Genomic DNA, 18,319 nt, shown 5'->3' on the forward strand with positions numbered 1-18,319 from the left:
ACAGTAAGTAAAACTTACATTGCAAATATTAAACTTTATTTTCAGGTTATGAAGGATTTACTGGCAGGAAACTTATGGTACCCATTTACTGAGAAACAACAGGCTTATAACTGATGGATGCCATACATACATAAAATAACAATTAAAATCAGCATGACATATGGTACTACTTTCAATCTGTTTACAGTACCAGCTTGAGAGTGGATGCATGCTCCCAAAATGGTAGCACTCTCAAAACCAAAATCACTTTTGTCACCATTAAGCATCAGTTGTGAAATTATAGCCACCCATGATTTTTTTTTCCAGACAGATGACTATCATTGTTTCCTTTTGAATTTGTAAAGGAAAAAAAAATTTACAATGCACCTTTCTGCAGCACAGATTAAAAACTGAAAATGTTAGCTTTACAAACATGCTATGGTAATGCACTTGCTGGTATACTACACATTTTGTGTAACGGAAAAAAGAAGCAAGAAACTTATGGAAAGAAAGCAAGTCTTCCTTGGTTTGCCCTTAAACTGAGTGAAATTTCTACAGTGTGGAGATGAGCTCTGGCATATTTATAAAAGATACCTGTATGTTTTTGCTGTATAAATAAAATTACTGGTATGAAATGAAAAAAAAAAACTGTGGGGACCCTTAGAGATGAACTAAATGCATTTTGCACTTTGAGGTGGTCATAAGTTTTTTGAGGCAAGAAGTGGATTGTTTTGGGTTAGGTATGAGATATCCCCTGCAAGCTCCTGAGTTAGGTCAGGAAATAAAATGATTAGTTTGTAGAAGCTGTAACCTAATCAGTCCATCCTGGGGTGAATGGACTGACTTGGTGGTAGCTGTGGGCAGATGGGTCAGGCAGGAGGAGGTGGATCTCTGTGGGGACACTCTGAAGGGTTCCTCTTCCCTCTGGTCCCGTCCCCTCTGTTTTTGCTCCCTGGCTTCCACGTATGGAGCAGCGCTCCTCCTCCACACTCTTCCACCAGGATCTTCTGCCTCACCTTGGGTTCAGAGCAATGGAATTAGTGCACCATGGACTGAACCTATGAAGAAATGAGCCAAAATAACCTTTTTCTCTATTAAGCAAGTGAAAGAATGTCCACATCTCATTGCTCGCCAGGAAGATGTCACCATATTCTTAGCAGAAAAGTAAAAATGGGAAAAACTCAGCGTTCCGCAATGTTGGTGAGGATGCAGGACCACAGCAACACTGACCCTACTGATGGTAATGAAATCTAGTGTAACCACTTTAGACACCTGTCTGGCATTTTCAATGTAAAATATGAGTACCTCTTACTTAGCCATATGAGTACCGTACTAAGGAATATGAGAACCTACTACTTAGCAATATGAGAACCCTACTACTTAGCAATATGGATACTCTATTCCTTCCTATATCTCTACATGTAGACCTCAGAGGGTATCGGTGTGCATACAAGAATGTTCATAGCAGGACTTTCTCAATAGCCCCTGTTACAGTATAGCTAAGAGGTGTCCCCAAAAGCTCACGTGTAAGACAATGAAAGAATGTTGAGAAGTGAAGGATGAGATTGTGAGAGCACTAACTAGTCAGTGGATTAATCTGCTATATGGATTAATTGGGTGGTAACTCTGGGCAGGTAGGGTGTGAATGAAGGAAGTCAGTCACTGGTAGTGTGACTTTGGGGTTTTTATTTTGCCCCTGGAGAGTGGATTCTCTCTCTGCTTCCTGAGTGTGATGTCCTGAGCTGCTTCCCTCTACTACACCATACCTAGGATGTTCTGCCTCATGTTGGGTACAGAGGAATGGAGTTGACTGACCAGGGAGTGATCCTCTAAAAACTGAAGCCAAAATAACTTTCTGTCCTCTAAATTCTTCTTGTTGGATCTGTTGGTCAAAGAGAGGAAAAGCTGACAGAACCAGCTCCACACTGGACACAAATGAAATTTCCATCTACAGCAGGATAGATAAATCAATAGTGCTTGATCATAACACAGAGTACTAAACAGGAATCTTAATAATAGATCATTGCCAGAGAGGAAAAGTGTGGATGGCTCTCGTTGACATGAGGTTGGGTGAAAGACGCCAGACTCAGAAGAACCACTAGGATCTGACTCCACAGAGATACAGCTCCGGAGCAGGTCAACTCATCCAGGGGATGGTCCTGGGAGGACAAAGTAATAGGAGGGAATCCAAGGAGCCTCGGAGTGCTAGAGAAGGAAGGTGTTTTGATTCAGGTGGTCACAAGTGTGCATGCGATAAAATCCATCAAGTTGTACATAAAGACTTATACACTTGACTGTACTTCATACACGTGATTGTAGTTCACTCTCATGTAAAATACTCTGACTTATCTAGTAGTTTCCTATGTGGGGTCTTTGCAGGTTGAGCTCCAGTGTTATTCTCTCTCGACTCAGTGGATGGTGCTGATTCCTGGTGAGTCTGTTTGTTCTGCAGACAGTGGGTAGAACTGAGTTCGTGCCAGTGCTGTTTGGAGTGCTGCACGAGGATTAAGTCATCTATCCTGCACAACAGCCCCTCAGGGGTGGACTCCTACTATCTCCATTTTACAGGTTTGCAGTGGAGGCACAGGAGGGGGCGTGACCTGCCCCTGGGACTTGAACCCAGCTGTCTGGCCTCAGAGTCACTGTCACCCTGCTACTGGCAGCTGCTGGGAGCATGTCCTGGACTTGAGCTGTCCTGGTGTCGGTTCTTTGATGTGCCAGGATTCCTGACTCTACTCTGATTAATTCTGGATGGGCTCATTCTGCATCATTCTCCATCTGTGCCACCTGAACCTTTTCCTAGGTTGTGGTTTTGTGGAAAGGGCTCTGAACTGAGTATGGGGCCAGGAGGGTTAGGCCCGCTGGGAGGGCCCTGAGTGTGTGAGGGGGACACTCAGTCACTGGAGTTTGTGTTTGTGGGGACCTCAAAGAGGGCCCAGCATTTAGCTGTGAGGCTCCTTCTAGCACCCAGTGCCTCTCAGGCTGCAGCCTGCACCTGGACTTGAGGCTGGGAGGACAGAGGCTGAGGGCATTTGAGGACGGAGTCTGTATGTGGTTAGGCAGCAGGGTAATGAGTTTCCTGTGACCCAGGCTTGGCAGTTCCTGTCCTGAAGTTGCACCTCATGGGTCACAGGTGGGCTGGGTGTAGGAGTGAATGAAATAATGAAGCCTCACCAGGATAGGTGGGGGCATAGCTCAGGGTTATAGTATCTGAATGTAGATCAGGTGGTCCCTGTTTCAAACCCAGGTTTCCCCCTTCTTACTCCTGTTTTTGACTAATTTAAACAACCCTCCAAATTTTTAATATCCTCTTTAGTGTTCACCAGGATAAACATTTTTACCACAACCAGCATAGGCTGAGGCTTCACTATGGGTTGTACTTAATCCCAAATATGAATTAGAATCACTTGAAGTGTCTATTAAAGTGCCATTTCCCAGGCCCCACCCCAGACAAATTAAATCAGAACATCTTACAGGGAGAGGCTTGTCTCTTCTCTTCCTCTTTTCTACACCATGGAAGGAAGACATGATTCTAAGGTGGGGACAACATTTTAGATCATGGATTGTGGGGACTTTGTTATGAAATCCATGCAGGCTAGAAGAACCAGAAGATGGTGTGTGGCCTCGTAGGAAGGATGTACATGATGGCAGAGTGCTAGTCAGTGCACATCTGAGGGTGGAGAAATCCAGGGTGTGACCATCCAGGTTTAAGGTGCTTGTTACACGCTCATAAGCAGCAGGGGGTATAGCTCAGGGGTAGAGCATTTGACTGCAGATCAAGAGGTCCCTGGTTCAAATCCAGGTGCCCCCTTGCTAGAGTCTCTTTTCCATGCCAAAGAGGAAAATTTCTGAGTAGCAAATAATGAGTCAACATGGACCATGTCATCTATATTGACCCTAATCCCGTAGCCACGTCCTAGGCAGGAGATGCAGTGTGCTCATTTGTACTCTGGATTCTGCTCAGGTGACACCTCTGTTGTCCTCTGTAGAAGGAGACAGCAAAGGGCTGGATGTGAGTCTCCTCCAGGTCACATGTGGTCATGCTCTGACACAGACTGTGCTATAAGGCAATGACAATGCCACTCCGTCACTGCATGAATGTCCAGCCTTCTAAGAGATCTGTGGGGATGAGCAGCACAGCTTCCTACATAGTCAGAAGTCTTCTGTGTAGGTTCTGTGGGTAGCTTCTCCTAACCCCTGGGCAGGGGCTCCTTATTCCCTACTCACAGGACTCTGCTTAGTCTCCTGTTGCTTCTGTGGAAATATTATGGAAATAATATAATATTGTCATGAAGATCAAGGACAATACCTTTTTTTTCTCTGTGACTTCAAGAGGGTCCAGCACCTAAGAGGCTCCATGATCATTTGCTGAGGGAAGGAGCAATGCAGTGAAATAATGAGTTCCCTCCTTGAGGCTCTCAGTATGGAGAATATGGAGGAGGCTCTCCCTGGGCTTGGTGCAAGGTCCATTGAAGATCAATACCACAGTCTGATCGCCACATGTACACTTGCAGGAAACACTGGAGCCAGGTGTGCTCTTGAAATGCACATGTGGTGCCTCCAGCACACTCTGAGAGAGGAGGTTGAGGGGGACTCATTAAAGTTGGAGACGAAATACGTGAAGTCACATTTCAGTGGAGAAAGCTGGTAGGTTCTGGAGTTTTACCACCTTTCAGAAATCTTTGTTTATTTAACTTTTGCCAACACCATTGATGCTGCTGCAATTGTTAGTACTATGGATGGTGTAGGTGACAATTGCCGTTTACTTTAGTGCCAAATCTAGTTCATGGTATTTATTATTTTTGCTTTTGGCAATTGCTGTCACCACCATTATTGTTTTTGTAATCGTTGGTGTTGTAGATTCCATAGACACTGGGCACGTATTTTAATGCTTTATATTGTTTGCTTCTTTTGATTGTGTTTGTTTTCCCCTTTTCTGTGAGGTCCTGGGATTCTACTGGCACACTACAAATTCACAGAGGAGAGGTTCTCCTGCTGAGCTGCACACAGCCAGGAGGCAAAAATCCTTGTTTCCCAAATAAACTAACCATGGTCAAACTTCAGTGATACTTTAAAATAAAAATAAAAGAGACAAAAACTTCAAACTAATGACTAGACATCGAGTGGAAATGGCTATGGGGGACGCACAGGTCCCACTCATAGTTATTCACTCTTCTAACCAAATTAGAGAATGAACACAAAATCTGTGGAAATCTGACCTATGAAGGATTTCAATTTAGATAACTTCCATTGCCCTTTATACATATAGAGGTGTTAAATGAAGAAGATCAATCATACAGGGTGTACCTCACATACCCTGCTGTATGCAACACAACTCAAAGATCTACAAGAAGAACCCCACTCTTTTCAGACCTATGAGGAAAATGGAATCCTCAAACTCTGACACAACATACACTGTATCAAAATATACTAATCATCACCAAGGAACTTGCAGTGGAAGTTTACTACAAAACCCATTTGGTAATGGAAAAATTCACATCAACATTATATTCCAGAACATTTTGGCAAGAGAGGATGGGGCCCTAAAAGGGTCAACAAAGAAGAGTGTAAGAAAAATTCATTGCAATAGATGCATGAAACCCTATACAGGAGTACAAGAAATATGAAAAAAGAAGCTAACATGTAGCTTCCTAAACTTCACCATTTACCAGCAAAAATGCCAAAGTTGATGAAATACCAGATAAAGAATTCAAAAGAATGTTTATATAGATGATCAATGAATTCGAAGTGAATAGAGAGAAACTACTGAATGAATTAAGGAAATCAAAATAAGACATAAATGAGAAATTCAATAAGGAGACAGATATGAACAAGAATCAAACAGCAATCTTGACAATGAGAAATGATTTTTTAAAAAAGGCCAGTAGCAAGTATAATAAAGTAGACCATGCTGAAGACAGAGTCTGAGAGCTGGAAAACAAAATGGTTAGCCTTGAACATTCAAATCATATTAAAGAAAATAAGGGCAATAAACAGTATGATAATATTCAAGCACCCTGAGCAACATTAAGATTTTAAAATTAAGAAGCATTGGAATTGAAGAGTATTGTGAGATGCAGGCTAGTGGTATAGATAGTATTTCTTTAGGGAAATAATAGAAAATTTCCAAACCTTAAAAATGAGATGGACATCCAGATACAGGGGGCATTCAGAATCCCATATAGATAAGATCATAAAAGATCTTCTCCATGACACGTTGTGGTGAAAATGAGTAACTAAAAGAAGGAGAATAGAATTTTAAAAGCCTCAAGAGAAAAATGTCAGGTCATATTTGGGATCCAGCAACTAGAATTACTTCTGTTTTCTCAATATAGACTATAATATCAGGAAGACTTAGAATAATGTATTCCAAACCCTACAAGAAAATAGGTTTCAACCAAACAACAGTGAATCAAGATCACTATCCTGCAGAATTAAAGCAGAAATAAAAACCTTTCAAGATAGGCAGAAACTAAAAGAATTGTAAGCCAACAACAGAAAAATTTTAAAGAAATTCTCCACACAGAAAACATAAAAAACAAACCTCAGAGCTAAGAAATGAAAAAATCTCATTAGAAGACTAGTTTAAAAATGATAACAGGAACAAATTCAACATTAGAAATAAATAAAACTGGCATGAGTTAATAAACACCTCTCTATAATAACATTGAACATATATGGTTTCAACTCACAATTGAAAACATGGCGTTGCCTAGAGCTCCGATCTGGGAGCACATTATTCAAGAAAATTACCCAAAATGAAAGGATGTGGGTTCCCATGAGAAAATATCTCTGAGTACTCAGCACAAGGAATAAAAAGTGACCCACCCAAGTACATCACAGAGTACTCACAGAAGCCCAGGACTAGAAGGAAGATCTTAAAAACTTGAGGAGGAAAAGAACCTGGTATACACACAGGGCAGGGAATCACGATGGCACTTGACTTTTAACAGCAACACTAGATCCTAGAGAAGAAGAAAAATCTCTCACAGTACCAAGTTCTCTGATTTGTAACTACAGATCTAAGCCCATCCAGACTCTTACATAAGTGATCCTCAAGACATTCTACATGGTCTTAAAAAATTTGCTTCCACTTTTCACAGAAAGAAATTGTAAGAGATCATTGGCCAAAATAAGGAAGTAAATTAAGAGGCATTTGAGACTTAAGTCCTGGAAAGAGGGAGTCCTGCACAGGAGAGAAATGAAAAGGAAGAAAGTCCTGGTAAGGGTGAAGGAAGCCCCAGGGACCTTGATGAGACTCTACAGAGCAATCAGGCAAAGCTGTATGGCTCCTAGCAAACAGGAAGTGGAAATGTGAATGATCTGACACTTTCACAGTGTGGAATGTTGTTTTGAAGGGCGTTTATAGAGAAATCAGAGGTTGTGGGAAATCCTAGATGTTTACAGATCACTAAGGAATTGAAAACATCAGGCTACCACTAACCTCAGAATAAATAAAAAGTTCTACCCGAATTCTTAGTTCTGCTAAGCACTACATGAACACTATTAATAATCGTCATAATAACAACATGTGAGATCATGTAACCAAAAGTCGAGATACAAATACATTGGGAAAGTGAGAATGGAAGAAGGCAAGTGAGTTGTATCCTCATCTTCAGGAGTTGTCAATGATATCCAAACCAGGGGAAATTAGACATAGTGTATTAAGTTTATTTTATTGATACTTGCAGGGACAAACACATTAGAAGAAACAGCCTAAAGAGTGGATTATGAGTGTTTCTGGGTAGCAGGAGAAAAATATGAAGATTTGAGGGGTTTTTATTTCAAGCTTCACAAACAACATGTGACTTAAAATAATTGCACAAGATACTTTGAAAGAAAAAAACTCCATGTGACATAGCTAGGGGGGATGGCGGAGTAGAAACTTCTTCTAGGGTTCCAGAGTTTACTGGCCAGTTCAATAGACCCTGTTTGCCCTCCACTGTGTTGTCTCTATGATGTTTCTTGGAACTTCTCCATGGTCCAAGTCAGACTGAGAAGTTCACCGACTGCCACGCTTAGGGTTGGATGCATAGATCCACAGGCTGGAGAAACGTCTCCAGATGCAGGTACTGCGAGTGTCTCAGAAATGGTTAGTCAGGATCCCTTCGAGTTGAGGTTTTGTCATGTGTAAGGTGAGGAACTCAGATGTGTCCATCCTAAAGCTCTGTCGCTGCTTCTCCCGGCTGCTGCTGTCCCACAGACTGAGGAGCAGCTGCGTGTGCGCGTGTGCTTGCAGACATGGAAGCAGCAATGGGTGCAGGACCCTGGGACTGGAGAGGACCTTCCTGAGGTGGGGCTGTGCAGGAGCTGGTTGATGGTCTCTCCAGCTCTAGAGATAAGTAGGAACTTCCCACACGTTGTCGGAAAGCTGGGAGTGAAGAGAAGGGAGAGGGTGCTGACTGGACACTGGCAACAGCAGGGGTGTGATTCAGGCCAGAGCTGCGACAGCAGAGCCAGAGGGCGCCTGCTCAAGTGGGAGGGCCCCGCGGGCTCCTCCACTGGCAGGACCCACTGCTCATCTCCCACCTACTTCCCTGTCATTCATTCCAGCTGGGATCCTCCAAGGACTGGAAGCTGCAGGTCAGCCCCTGCCCAGCTGCAGTGGGGACGGGTCACTGTCTCCCGACCCGCCCTGCACTCTGGTGTCCCTCATGTTCTACACATCCTGCTCCCTCCCTGCATTTCCTGATTCCTCCAACCCTATTGGATCCTCAGAAAGAAGGCAGGGACTACCCTGCAGAATTCTTTGGGGCTTCTCCAGGGCAGACTTCCTAGGGACAGAGAGTAACCCCAAGCTGTCTCCTTCCCTCCTCCTGCCCACATTAGCAGTTTGGTGCAGTAGCTTCGGGGTCAGACCTGGAGAGACAAATCACAGCATCCAGGTTCTCTATGTAGGGCAGACATTTCCCTTTAATAAACTGATCTCTCCAGTGCTTGGGTCTACCATAGACTTGTTGGAAACTCAAAAGACAAAACCCTGGATTGTATGCTGTGTTAGTCACCTTTCATGACTGTGACCAAAAGTCCTCACAAGAATAACTTAGAGGAGGAAAAGTTTGTCTTGGTTCATGGTTTCTAAGTTTCAGTCCAAGATCTGCCAACTCCATTGCTCTGGGCCTGAGGTGAGGGAGAACATCATGGTGGAAGAGGGAGGCAGAGGACAGCTGCTCAGCTTATGACAGCCAGGAAGGGGGCGGGGACTGCACTAGGAGGAGGAGCCAGGGACAGCATAGGATTCTCAAGGCTCTCCCCAAGCGAACTACTTCTTCCAGTCATGCCTCACTTGAACACAGTTACCGCCCAGTAATCCAAATTATTAATCCATCAGATGGATTAATACACTGGTGAGGTATAGCTCTAATAATCTAATAATTTCACCTCTGAACATTCCTGCATTGCTGCTTGAGATTTTCAGGATACATCTCATATCCAAACCATGACGGTGCTCTAACAGGGAAGAGGGGGATTCTGCTGTGTTGCTGCAAACGCCAACTGTCAGAGCTCCGTGACAGCATTACCTCCTTCTGTCTTCACTGAAGGAGGACAAGCTGGGGACAGCAGGAGGGCGTGGATAGTTTTGAAGACAGTTGTCCAACTTGTGGGCTAAACCAGAAAATCAATGGGAAATGGGCTGGGGGATCTGCAGGCAGCATATCTTCTTTGCCTGGTGATCCCACTCAAGGATAGGCCTGGAAAGCTGGATGGTTGTGGGAAGGTATCTTGCAAATCAGGTTTGGCATCTTCTGGAAAGTCAGTAGTGAGGGTGACTATAATTTAACCTTGCAAAGCTGAGTATTAACACACAAATAAAAGGTATTAACTAGGTGACACTGGTGTAACAGGGGGTATAGCTCAGGGGTAGAGCATTTGACTGGTTCAAATCCAGGTGCCCGCTATTTACATGTGATTTTGGTACCTGACTCAGGTGGCCCAGAGTGAAGTTAGGAGTCTCCATTAGTTGGAATTCTAGGAACAATCCTAGAGCTTCACCCACAGAGCTGTAAAACATGGGGCCACACTGAAGTCCCTTTTTTAATGTAGGACTTACCTCCTCTTCAACCCCAGTGTAATCACCAAGGGCCCAAAGTCTACCTTGACTTGGAGTCTCACCTTGTGAGAAGAAGTTGATGGAAAAGACAGATTCCCAGAGGCAGGGCTGAGGGTTCCCTAGAACAATTAATTGGGAGCTACCCCCAGCAAAACCAAAAGGAGACAGAGGGGCATGACCAATTCTTCCTGAAATTTGAATGTCCTTGAGCCAGTTTCTATGACCATGTGCTTCCCATCTTGTCCGATATTCAAACCAAAAGTTTGTTGCAGGAAGTCTGTTCCTGTACTTCTGTTTGGGGTGGGCGAGGGACAGTAATCTGGCCTTTTAAGCTCATAGACCTGTGGATCAGGGCAGCCTCCCTTGGATTCAATGTAAATCACAAGATCTTGAACTTTATGGGATGAGGCTCTGGGGCTTCGGATAGAGGTGAGTGAATTTTGCCTGAGTCTGATGGAGAGGGCAGATTGTGGCAGGTGAATGTGAGGTCAGTTCCTTGCTCATTCCTGCATGTGGCCTTCTGCCATGCGACCTTTCAGATCTTCCATTATACAGAGGACCTGCCAGCCTGCCTGCCCTGGAGTTTGGGCTCACATCTGGAACTTGTATCACCACGGAGCTGGTGGCGTGTGAAGTAGCTTCCTAACAGCCATGATTCCTACACCTGCCACCCCAGCACCCACCATCTAATGAATGAGGAAAGAGGAAACTCCAGCGAATTGTAGAAATTCAGATTTGGGGGATCAGGATAGAGAAGAGCCTATCAGGCAGCTGAGTGTCCTCTGGGTGATGAAGGTGACCTCGCGGCTTAAAGAGGGGCCTCCAGGCAGCGTGTGGTGTATCTGTGGTGTTCACAGTTGACTATGAATGGGTAAAACAGCACTCTAGGAAATTCTTGGATGTGGTAACCCGGGTGAAAGATGCTCAGGAGGGACCCAGTCAGGTGAGGGGGCAGTCATGGGTAGAAAATTTGAGTGGATTAAATCCTTGGTTAAAATCCGGGTGCCTCCTGGAAGCTAATACTTTATTTTGAAATCTGAGTTGGAATTTTGCTTAGCAGTCAACCTTATCACAACCCTTTTAGGACTATGTCACAGTTTTCCAGTGAAATCTCTTGTTGGGCACCAGTCAGGGTCCTATTGTTAGTGACCTGTGTGTCTTTTTGAAGATCTTAATTATTTGCTCTGTGAAGTTTACAATAGAGTAACACACTGCCTCAGTATCACCCAGACTGAGTTGCATCTGAATTACTGGCTGATCTTGTTCAGACTCTGGATCACCCCTAGTAATTCTGATTAGTAGCACTTAGGAGGAAAGTAGGAACTTTAATTTTGGGGGCCCAATCTCCTACTAACACCCACTATAAGATCCAATGATTCTAAGTGTGAGAAAATTATGTTGTGACTTGCACCATGATGTAGATAAAGGACATTCCAGGGGTGAGCAACATCGATGTGCAGTTGGTGCCTTCAGACCCTGAGTGAGGGACAGATGGGGCGGGGCTGCCCCACACACAGTGGCCAGGTGGGTGGGGGAGGTCGAGTGTGGGAGTGTGGCAGGTTGGATGAGCTGTGGGTGAGGAGAAGGAGAGGATGACCAGATCTCCAGGAAGAGCACTGTGGGTGGTGGAGGCCATAGGGAGGCCTGGACTCCCTGCAGTGAAGCTCAGCACTGGAACTCGCTCATTAGGCAAAGGTAACATCCACAGCCCAGTTGTTGTAGGGCAGTGGTATAGGTTTCAAAGACCAAGGACGACACTGGTAGAAGAGACATGAGATATGAGGGTCATAGGAAATGCCTGAGGGAAGGCCCACTGGGGAGGGGCTGGGCAGGTGCACCTCTGTTGCGCCTGGTGCTTCTGGAGCTTCACCAGAAGGCAGTGCCTCCGTCCCTCCTGATGCTTTGTCCAGGGGCAGTCACCTGCACCAGCACTTCCCTCCCCATGGTGCTCTGCTCTACCAGTTACTGCAGGCAGGGGGTTTATAGGCTGGGTACAGAAGCACCCTCAGCTTGGCTGGCCTGGTCCCACTGTGCCAGGCACCCCAAGGAAATTGAGGTGTGTGCAAGAGAGCTGCTGCCTGCAAATAACCCTCACTTGCCCTAATCCTCATCAACTTGAGGAAAACCTGTGCCTCCAAGATGATATGGTCTGGACATTCCGGTGGAAGTTAACTCCCATTGTTCTCTTAACTTGGCTAGGTTTTTGGGACCGGAAAGGCGCATTTTAGGAACATGGCGTTGTACTACTTTCCTTTCCTTAAGGAAGACATAGCAATAACAGATCCTTTTAGAAAAGCATTTGACTGATCACAGTTTCCTGATTCAATTCAGATTCTTCCTACATACCCTTCATTTTGATCTCTGAACATGATATTAGAAAACAGTTTCCTGACCCCTCCAGGGTCCCCTAATTCTCAATCTTCCTGCAAGGAGGGACCACAGGGTGAGTAGGTGAGTTTGTTCTGTCCACCAGATCCTGGGGACATAGCCCTCCCACATAGCCCTTCAGACCTGATCTGGTCTCCCATCACTTTTCTTGAGTGGATATTTCTCTGGGGTTGGTTTCCTTTTAAAATGTTATTTCGTTGAGAGAGATGAAGCCTCTGTGCACATGTTGAAGATCTCCATGCTGTGAGCTTGTGAGGAAATGGCTGCCCCTTCCTTTCACACTGACCATACATTGGCCATCTCTGTACAGCTCTAGAGACCGGAGATCTCTCTGACTCCCACCTCTGAGGACTGAGTCCTGACTTCAGGTTTCTTCTGTCTGAAGCACTTAGGGATTCTGCAGATGAAGAAAATGAGGGGAGGAATAGGAGAGACAAAGGGGCAGTTCATGGCCTGCCCAGAGCATTTGGTGCCAAGAGGCCTAGATGTGGACTCCAGTCATGACTCCTCAGCTATGAGACATCTTTTTTTCTGGTGTAATTGTAACTTCTGTAATTTTCTTCCAGATCTGCACATGAATATGCACAAATTAAATAAATAGCTCCAAAGGGTAAGTCAGCGTCATCCAGGGTACTTCTCAGAGCCACGCATGCTGCCTAGGTTTAAGAGTTCCCAAGGGAGAAATAGAAGTTTTGCATATGCCTATAGTTAGCCCCACCCTGACCACCAAAGTGTCTGTTGAGCAGCAGGTCTGACTTCAGCAGCTCTATTTGCTTCTGAAGGGGTCCAGCTGCAAACATCCATGATTTTATTGTCACTGACTCACCTGGAAACTAGGGAGGGAAGGCTGCTGGCCATAAGTAGAAGTGGCTGGCAGGTGTGTAGAGAGGAAGGGGCGTGGCCTGGCAGGAAGGAAGTGTATGATGAAGGAAGCATATGACCTTGTCAAGTGTACATCTCCTTATAGAGCATCCAGGGTGTGGCCCTGCAGGTATAGAGTGCTTATTACACATACTTAGCAGCAGGGGGTTTAGCTCAGGGGTAGAGCATTTGATTGCAGATCAAGAGGTGCAGTCAAATCCAGGTGATTCAAATCCAGGTGCCCCCTTGCAAGGATCTCTTTTAGATGCCAAAGAAAAAAAATTTAAAATAGTAAATAACAAGGAGTCACATAATGACCATTTCATCCATAGTGACACTTAACCCCCAGTCCCATCCTAGTCATGAACAGCTGTTGTTAAACTGTGCTCTGGATTCTCTCAGGCCATAACTGTGTCATCCTCTGTACAAGAAGACAGGAGAAGGCAGGCTGTGAGGCTCTTCCAGGTCATGGCTGGTCATCTGTGTCACAGGTTATCCTCCAAGGCGATGAACATGAGGCTCCCTCACTGCATGGACTCTCAGCCTTCTGAGGTCTGTGGAGCTGAGGACCCCAGATTTTCCTTAGGCAAATTCTCCTTGTCACTTCTCCAGGAAGACCCTCCTGATGCCTGAGCAGGGCTCCTTTCTCTCTGCTCCCTCAGGCCTCTACTTAGCTTCTGTCACATTTATGGAAACATTTTGTTCCTGTGTTGTTCTACTGTTTGAATCAAGACTCCTTGAGAAATTGGGACTGTATCTTCCCTGTCTCTCTGACTGCAACATGGATGACAAGGTCCACTACCTAACTGGCTCCATGATTGTTTGATGAGGGAATGAGTGATGGAGTGAAATAATTAGCCCCCTCCTTGAGGTCTTGGAGTATGGAGAAGGCTCTCCCAGGGCTGTGTGTGAGGTTCATTGAAGACCAGGAGCAGCATCTCCCGTCTGAACACTGTGTGTGGACTTAGGGAAATGCTGGAGTTAGGTGTGCTTTCCAGGTGCAAAGATGGTTCCCCCAGCACAGTGTGAGGAGGGAGGGGAGCTGGCGTGACTAGTTAAGGTTGGGATGAAAGAGGGTAGGGCAGACTCCAGTGGAGAAAGCTGTCAGATGCTAGAACATGCAGAGAAACTTGCAATATAAATCACAGGTAGCCTGGGTGTGGTGCCCTGGATGAAAAGGTGCTAATGAGAGGTTCCATGTAGGTGGGGGTATAGCTCAGGGGTAGAGCGTTTGACTGCAGATCAAGAGGTCCCTGGTTCAAATCCAGGTGCCCCCTTATTTACCTACTGTTCTGTTTTGGTAGCTGCCTTAAGCAGTTCCTGTTAGGAGGGCCCCAGTTGATGTTGGAAGACCTCCATTAATGGACTGGGGATTTTGGAAACCAAAGTGCCTCTCTCTCAGAGCTGCATGACATGGGGCCACACTGATATCCATTTTATGCATAGGGTCAACCTCCTCAACCCCACTATTATCCCCAAGAACCCAAAGGCTACCTCTACTAGGGAATTCCCCACCTCATGAGAACAGTGCACACAAAGTTGGTCTCAGAAGCCACCTGGAGAACCCTTCCCACTCCCTGGGCCTCCCTTCTTACTTTCACTGCTCCACCCCACCTTCATCCCGGGCTCACAGTGAGAAATGGTGCATGGGTTGGCCCAGAGCTGGCTAAGGGTAGATGAGATACGTTTCTGAATTCCCAGATCCCTAATCCTCAGTTTTAGGTTGGGGGACAGAGGCCGAGACCTTGCTAAAGTACTAGCACCAGCTGGAGTTGAAGACCTGAAGGGGGCTGTGGATGTGAAAAGAGTCACCTCCATTTGGAGAAAGTCGGTCACTAGGGGCATGCCTGTGGGATTTACATTGTGTCTCAGGTGAGCAGAGCAATCTCTCTCTCTCTCTCTCTCTCTCTCTCTCTCTCTCTCTCTCTCTCTCTCTCCTTTCTGGTTGCCATATCTTGAGCTGCTCCCCTCTTCACACCTGTCCACCATGATCTTCTGCAACATTTCCGCCCAGCACAATGGAGTTGTTCAGTCCTAGACTGAACCTCTGAAACCATGATCCAAAATAAAAATTTTCTTCTCTAAATTGTCCTTGTTGGATCTTTTGTTCACAGTTAAAAAAGGTGACAAAATATTCTGACACTAGAAATAAATGAAATGTCTATTGTTAGTAGGATAGATAAATAAATCATGGTATAGTCAGACCATGGAACATGAATCAGGAATTAAAAATAATGAATCATTTCCATAGTGGATAAATGTGGATGGACCTTATAGACATGAGGAGGGAGAAAGAAGTCAGAGTCAAAAGACTACGTAGTGTGTGAGTCCATGTAGATGCAGTTCCAGAGTAGGCCAACACATCCACAGGGATGGTGAGTGGTTAGGTCCTGCAGGAAAGAAATAGTGGGGAATTCAAAGAAGTCTCTGAGTGCTAGAGACTTCCTGTGTCTTGATTCAGGTGGTTACATGTGTAGGTATGTAGGTAAAAATCCATCAACCTATACATAAGACTTATGTACTGTACTATATAAGCTGCATTTCAGTAAAAGTGAATATAAATGAAAACAGGTTAATTAAATTTTCATTTCTTGAATGTCTCATCTGATTCATTCAAAATATATGTTTGTTCATTTTGATAGCTTTTGTTTCTTAATTTAGTTTCCATTTCCTCTCTAATGAAAGACTCTGATTTATTCTAATAATTTCATATGTGTGATCTCTGCAGGTTGAATTCTAAAGTTTATTCCCTCTCTTGACTCAGTGAACTGAGTCAATTCCTGGTGAGTCCATTTGTTCAGCAAACAGTGTGTAGAACTTAGTATGTGCCAGTGCTGTTTGAAATTTTAACTGGATTAAGTCATCTAGTCTCCACAGCAGCCCATCAAGTGTGTTCTCTTGTTCTCCCCATTTTACAGATTTGCAGCTGATGCACAAGGAGGGGACCTGACCTATCCCTGGGACTTGAACCCATACTGTGTGGCTTTAGGGTCCAAGCTGTCAGCATCTGTGTCACCTGCTCCTGCCAAGCCACTGGGAGCATGTCCTGGTCCTTGAGCTGTGTTGGTGTTGGTCAGTCAATATTTAGAGATTCCTCAATGTTCCTGAAATTCTTGGAGGGGATCATTCAGCATCATTCTCTATGTGTATTAGCTAAGGAAGAAGCTAGAAGGAGTAGCATTGTTGTAACTTTTAATTTTGAGCAAGTTCCTTGAACTGAGTATTTGGTCAGGAGGAGAGGGTTGGTTTGTCACCAGGTGTGTTAGAATGGACATCAATCACTGGAACGTGTTTTAGTGGGGACCCACCATGGTGGTCACAGCATTGGGCTGTGATAGCCATTCTAGGAGCCAATGGTTCTCCAGGCTGCTGACTGCACCAGTCTCTGAGACTGGGAAGAGGTAGGCTATGGGCATTTGAGGAGGGAGCCTGTCTGTTGTTAGCACAGTGATGAGTTTCCTCTGACCCAGGCCTGGTAGCTGCCAAGAGCTCCCACCCTTAAGCAGCAACTCACAGGTCACAGGAGGTCTGGGTTGATGGATTAAGCATTGCATGGACTAACTGGGTGGTAGCTGTAAGCAGCTGGGGTGGAGCTGGAGGAGTAGGCCACTGGGGACATCACTGGGGTTTAAGTCTAATTCCTGGAGGCTCAACCACTGTCTCTTCATCTTGCCTCCCATGAACTGAACATATTTCCTTTGCCACACTCTTCCTGAAAGATGTTCTGCCTCACCTTTTACCCAGGATATTGGAGTCAGGTGGCCATGGACTGATCCTCTGAATTCATGAGTCTGAGATGAACTTCTCTTCCTCTAAGTGACTCTGGTCAGATATTTTGGTCACCATTATGATTTAGATATGAGGTGTCTCCCTCAGCTCCTGTGTGAGGAAATGCAAGACAGTTTAGAGGTGAAATGACTGGGTTATGGGAGCCTTAGCATGATCAGTGCCTTGATCCCCTGATAGTGCTTAACTGGTGGTGGCTGTAAGCGGGTGGTGTGTGGCTGAAGGAGGTGGGTGGCTGGGGACCTGCCTTGGGGGTGTATATTTTGCCTGTGGTGGGGGACTCTCTCTGCTTCCTACAGTGATGTCCTGACCCACTGTCCTCCACCACACCCTTCTGCCATGATGCTCTGCCTCGCCTCAGGCCCTGCAGAATGGAGCCAGCTGGTGTTGAAATGAGACCTCTGAAACCATGAACGTCAAATAAACTTCTCCTTAAAATCTTTCTCCTCAGGTCTTTTGGTCTCAGTGATGAAAAACTGACTAAAACAGTCACAGTAGTGAGAAGATAACTAACACAGGCCCAGATTAAAGCCATAGCCCAAACCTGTTAGCTGCTAGAGGTACAGGGGATCCCTGGGTCCCTTCCCAGAGGGTCAGGTTAGGAGTTCTCCAGGGGAAAGCAAGAGGCTTTGCTCTTGCCCATCCCAGGCCCCACCCTCACTTCCAAAGGGTCTGTTGAGCAGACAGCTCTTGTGTTCTGGCTCCTCTAGTTGAGTGTGAGGGAGGTTCCTGCTGCAGACAACCATGACTTTTAAGCCTCACACTGAGCCAGGTTCTAAGGAGGAGGAGGGTGCTTGTTATCCCTAGAGGTGTGTAGACAGGAAGGGGTATGCCCACGCAGGAAGGAAGCTTATGATGGGAGAGCACTAGGGAGTGACGTCTCCAGGAGGAGCATCCTGGGTGTGGCCATCCAAGTTTAAGGTGCTTATTACATAGTCTTATGCAGTGGGGAGTATAGCTCAGGGGTAGGGCATTTGACTGCAGATCAAGAGGTCCCTGGTTCAAATCCAGGTGACCCCTACTCATGCTTACTTTTGACCTCCTCTCCTACACAGATGCCTCACTTTCCTCTTCTTTAGTACACACCAGAATAAACACTATTTTTGCCACAAGCAGTCCATGCTGAGATTTTACTGTGGTTATTTGAGCCCCAAGTATGAATCAGAATCACCTAAACAGTCTAGCAAAGTGAAATTTCCCAGGCCCCACTCCAGATCCATTTTAGCAGAACATCTTACGGGGACAGGTTTGTCT

At 45.4% G+C, this 18,319-nt stretch overlaps 3 non-coding genes across 3 annotated transcripts; all 3 read left to right on the plus strand.

The window, feature by feature from the left end:
• Positions 1–3,718: 3,718 nt before the first annotated feature.
• Trnac-gca (transfer RNA cysteine (anticodon GCA)) lies at positions 3,719–3,790 on the plus strand. The gene has a single exon. It is a non-coding gene; the product is annotated as a tRNA-Cys (tRNA).
• Positions 3,791–14,484: 10,694 nt separating this feature from the next.
• On the plus strand, positions 14,485–14,556 carry Trnac-gca (transfer RNA cysteine (anticodon GCA)). Its single transcript has one exon. It is a non-coding gene; the product is annotated as a tRNA-Cys (tRNA).
• A 3,457-nt stretch (positions 14,557–18,013) lies between these two features.
• Trnac-gca (transfer RNA cysteine (anticodon GCA)) lies at positions 18,014–18,085 on the plus strand. Its single transcript has one exon. It is a non-coding gene; the product is annotated as a tRNA-Cys (tRNA).
• Positions 18,086–18,319: the final 234 nt, after the last annotated feature.

Source organism: Sciurus carolinensis, chromosome 8 (assembly GCF_902686445.1).
Source record: "Sciurus carolinensis chromosome 8, mSciCar1.2, whole genome shotgun sequence".
Classification (NCBI taxonomy): Eukaryota; Metazoa; Chordata; class Mammalia; order Rodentia; family Sciuridae; genus Sciurus; species Sciurus carolinensis.